The sequence below is a fragment of the Elephantulus edwardii genome, unplaced genomic scaffold, assembly GCF_000299155.1.
Source record: "Elephantulus edwardii isolate Elephantulus edwardi_28Jun2011 unplaced genomic scaffold, EleEdw1.0 scaffold00005, whole genome shotgun sequence".
In the NCBI taxonomy this organism is placed as follows: Eukaryota; Metazoa; Chordata; class Mammalia; order Macroscelidea; family Macroscelididae; genus Elephantulus; species Elephantulus edwardii.
The window spans coordinates 6,989,780-6,994,754 of NW_006399755.1; the positions used below are offsets into that span (position 1 = coordinate 6,989,780).

General features: G+C 36.6%; 1 protein-coding gene and 1 pseudogene across 4 annotated transcripts in view; one reads left to right on the forward strand and one right to left on the reverse strand.

Moving 5' to 3' along the window:
• OSBPL9 (oxysterol binding protein-like 9) overlaps positions 1-4,975 on the forward strand; it is a 256,973-nt gene that overhangs the window by 224,865 nt on the left and 27,133 nt on the right. The gene's annotated exons all lie outside the window — the stretch shown is intronic.
• LOC102850486 overlaps positions 1,897-4,975 on the reverse strand; it is a 7,405-nt pseudogene continuing 4,326 nt past the window's right edge.

Here is a 4,975-nt window from a genome sequence, read left to right on the forward strand (position 1 = left end):
ATTATTACATATTTTATAATAATTTTTGAAGAGAGAGAGATGTTCAGTAGGTTTCTAAATACCTATCATAAGCCAGGCACTGTTCTAGGCACAACAGTGAAAAAAGATCTATTCCCTGCCCTCATGGAGCTTACAGTCTGTTAGGAGGACAGATATGTAACAATATCCACTACGTGCTAGAAGCACAGGAAACTGTGCTGTTTTGAAATCTCAAGAAGTAGGTGAAGGCTAGAGTGTATTGTAGGGAAGGCAATAAACTAAGGTAAGATGTGAATGAGTAGAGGGAAGAGGAATGGGGAATGGTGAGATAATGACCTGTAGGCAAAGGAAGTTTGATTTTAGGGAGGAATTTAGTGTGAGTCGGAATAATCATCTTTCTCCTGCCGAGAACAGTAGTAGAGTTGAACTCTGTACCTTGCATTGGCAGTGCAATTCCTTATTACAAAGCTCTGTAGCTCGCTATAGTTGTTGTGCTGTTGTTAGGTGCTATGGATTATAACAAATTATGGCTAACATTGAGAAGAACTGGAATCCTAGAATACTTAATTGTGCTCATGTGAAAACTTCTGTGTGCAAACAGAGCAAGGAAACACTACATGGTTTTAGTTAAAAGTAGGTGGTTAAAAAGAAACAGAAGACATAGTGATACTTAAAAAATTGGCAAAGGCCAGATTGTGAGAGTATCCTTTGGTCATTTAGGAATTTTTAACATACTTCATGAGTTACTGGTCAAATTTGCATTTTAGGAAGATAGTCATTTGTTTTTCAAGTACATAATACTGTTACATTTACACGTCTTTCACATACATTCTCATTTGACCCTCAGAACCACCCTGTGAGGTAGGCAGCACAGGTCATTCAACAGATAAGATCCACGACCTTCAGAGTACTTAACTGACATACCCAAGCTTCTAGTCAGTAAATGATTTGTATTAACACCAGTCTCTGGCCTAAAATATCAACACTCCTTCCTGCTTCACAGGCATAGTAAAGAGAAAATGAATTCAAGGCTAGAAAAATATTTTTAAGAAAATGCACTATATAAATCATGCCAACAAACTATGATCTACCATGATATATGTTTGGCTTGTTCTTGTTCTGATTCCAGCTTAAATAAGACATGAACCCAGAATTTTCTATTTGCCTCTGTTCTGTATTATATGATTTTCATGTGGGTAAGAAACAATGTGATCGTGTTTTAAGTTACAATCAGGATAACTTGTTAATAGCAAATTAAAAATAATATAGCAAAGTCAGCGTGCAGCTTGGACCCACTGAAATACACAGCAAGCAAAGCAACACGGTCAGATAGCATAGATTGCATAGAAGGGAAATGTGACGTCAGAGTTTAGACTGGCTCACACAGTTACCTAAGGCAAAGTGGTCTCAATGGCAAAGAAGTTATGCATTCCTCGCTATATAAACAAGAGCAGAGGATTTGTGGGGACCTGTATAAGAGCATCTATCAGATAGCTCACTCCAGCTGCCTACAGGGAATATCAACAACAGTGTCACCTTCGTTTTAAAGAATGTACCTGTCCGAATGGGCTGAACTATATACATCCCTGGTTAAAATACAACCAAGACCATCATTCATAATCAGACTGGCAAATGGAATTTTGAGGGTTTTTTTAAAGTAATGAAACAATTTAGATGACTCTGTACTGAGGAAGTTTTTGGTGGTTTGTGTTTTGTGGTTTTTTTTCAGGACTGACTGTTTGTTGATTCTCCCAAACAATGTTATATGGAGGTATTATTAGTGATTCTAAGAATCACTAATGTGTGATATGTGAATTTAACATTTTAAAAGTTTTATTCTGTTTTAAAAGTTTTATACTATCTGTTCAGAAAAGATTATATACTATGTAAACAATTCAAGCCATGCAAAACCATTTTTCAGTGCCTTTTCAAGTGAAAAGAATCCTTTATAGCATGCTTCTGTTCCTAAGATGGTTCGTACTTAGCAAGCTTTGTTTTCATTTTTTTATTTTCTTCTATGATAGCTTTATACTTCACTTTCATTTCTGCCAATTCTAGGTGAAGTAGTTTCTTTCTGGATTTTCTGGAGTTTCAGCTCCTACATAATGCTTTAAAAATTCCGAAGACTATTAGGTTTCTCTGGTTCTTCGTATAAGGCTACCAGCACCTTTTTCAGTGTGTTCAGCATCCTGGACTTCTCAAAGTACCTCTGGAACTATTCGCGCTTTGAGTTGACAACTTTGTAATGGGCCACGGTGACAGCAGTGGTGGACCTGGTGCTAGGGACACTTAGGAAGGTAGTTTTCCTAAAAGCAAGAGTCCTGTTGGTATGATAGTTAATTGCTTGGCTGCTGACAACTAGCTATCTTTTGGAGAAGGATGTGGGCATCTGCTTTGGTAAATCTTACAGCTCCAGCAACCCTCTGAGGCAGTGTCCTAGTCTTTGTCGTAGTCCCGCCCCCAATCCTTCTGATTAGGAGTCAGAATGGACAGCAGCAATGGGGACTTCCTCTTTGTTTTATTTTTATGTAGCATTGTTACAATGCTAGATTAGAGAGGAGGAAAGAAGATTAGGCAAAACTTGGTAGTAAATTGAGAAATGTTGATATGCTAAGATGATTGATTGTATTGAGGTAGAATGAATTACATAATCTTAAAGTGGGCAGATCTTGACAGGTCTTGGGTTTTCCTTCATTAGAAAATATTTAACCTGATGTTTGGTGGCCAGTGGTTAAGGAGTGGCAGTGACAGCCCAGAAGTAGGCAGTTTGAGTCCACTAGAAAAAGATGGTTAATCTCCAGTTCATAGCCTTTGAAAAGAGGGTCAGCCGTGAGTTAGTTCTGACTAAAGAGCAATGAGTTGTGAGTTGAGACTGCTGTGTATACCTTCACTGAAAACACAACAGAGTATTCTTTTAAAAAAGGAAATACTTTGAACCTATTTTATAACATCAAATAAAAAATGCCATTATATAGAATAACACCCTCAACTAACATCGAATTAACCTATGTAGTCTCCATTTGAAAACTGAGGGTAATACAGGTTTTTGTTTTTTTGAGGTTTTTTTTTTTAATTCTAGTTTTTTGAGGATAATAATTTTTATTTCAAGAGGCCATTCTGAATATTTAAATGAAAATAGTCTAAGTCAATTGCTGACACATAAGAGCTTGTTAAATAAGAAAATGTTTTTTTGTTTGTATTTGTTTGAATTTTACTTGAATTTCTTTTACAGATATTTTTGGTTGAGTTGTATTTTTTTCCCCCACCTCTTTTGCTTTTTTAGAGTCTTTTTGATTGTTACAGTTTATTATTTTGCTTTGTCTGACAGTAACAGATTTGGAAATTATTACATGTAAATTCATAAACTTGGTACCATTCCTAATGTATTTGTTTATTTGGTTTTTTTGGTAAGAAGGACTGCTTGTTGTTATTATGTGTCCATGAGTCTTAAGCAACACATAGCTGACCCTGCAGTGAGTTTTCAGAGACAATAAATCCCATGGGAGACAATTGCCCATTTATCTCACAGAGAAGTTAGTAGATTTGAACCTCATGCCTTTGAGATTGCAGTGCAGCTTCTTACCATTAGGCCACCACAGATCTCTGCATTGCATGTTGTTGTTAAGTGCTGTTGAGTCGTAGATGACTCATAGTGACCCTATGAATGAAAGACTTGAACAATTGTATAACTTTGATTGTTTCTCAGAGTTCATAGTGTTTCGGAAGGCAAGCTATTTTGGAAGTGGATGTCACTCCTGCTTCCAAGCTTGTTTTAATTGGAGAGCTCCACCAAACACTGTCCACCATACGTAACCATTATCAAATTTGACATATCAGTGTCACAGTGTTCAGCATCACAGCAACCACATGTTACATCTGTACAGCAAATGGACAGACCAAATGGGCGATACCACTTAGAAGAATGTTTGAGCAAAAACAATTAAAAACAGACCTGAGGGCTACAGATTAAAATCACCCACTTTTGGCTTGGTAGCATAACTTTCTATCCACTACGCCAACAGAGCTCTCTCGTTGTTGTTGTTGTTAAGTGCCCTCAAATTGTAGAAGACTCATAGCAACCCTATGAATGGAAGACCTAAACACTTTTATAACTTTCTTCGTTTCTCCAAGTTCATAGAGTTTCCAGAAGCAAGCTATTTTTGAAGTGGAGGCCACTCCTGCTTCCAAGCTTGTTTTAATCGGGGAACTCCATGAAACACTGGTCCAGCATGAGTAACCATTAGCGCATTTGACATACCATTGTCAGAGTTTAGCATCACAACAACCAAGAGTTACCATGTTTGATACTAAGCCTAATTGTCAAGAATCAAAGAAGAATAACAATCTCCACAGATAAAGAGGCTCCTACATATCCAGCTCAGGAAGTTACTAAACAGTTTATCCTCATCAGAATGAAAGAATAATGAATGTAGAGCAAAATGTAAAAAGTTTTCCTAACAACTATTTTCCTTTATAATTTTATTATATGATCAGTCACATGTATAACTTTATGAAAATAAATAAAACATCTAATCATAGGCAACAGATGATACCTATATAAATTTCTATTTTAAAACTTCCTGTGTTGTTGCTGTTTGGTGTCATCACATTGACTATAACTCATAGTGACTCTGAACAACAGATTTGAACCTACTCTATTCTACATCAATTTTTTAAAGTGTGTTTTAAAATGTATATAGGACTCTAAATTTCTTTAGGGCCTGTATGTAGTGAGAAATATGATCACATCCTACTTGCTCCAAATCGCAGACATTTGTTTTTTGTTTTGTTTTGTTTTTTTAAATTTTTATTTATTTTATGTGTGTACTGTCAAATTGGATCTGACTGGTACAGGAGGCGATTGTTCCTCCCTCTTCAGCAGAGCATCTGGTGGATTTGAACCGTGTACCTCTGGGATTGCAGTGCAGTTTCTTGCCACTAGGCCACCAGAGCTCGCCAATTGCAGACATTTGTAAGGAAAAGAAATGATGCTGAT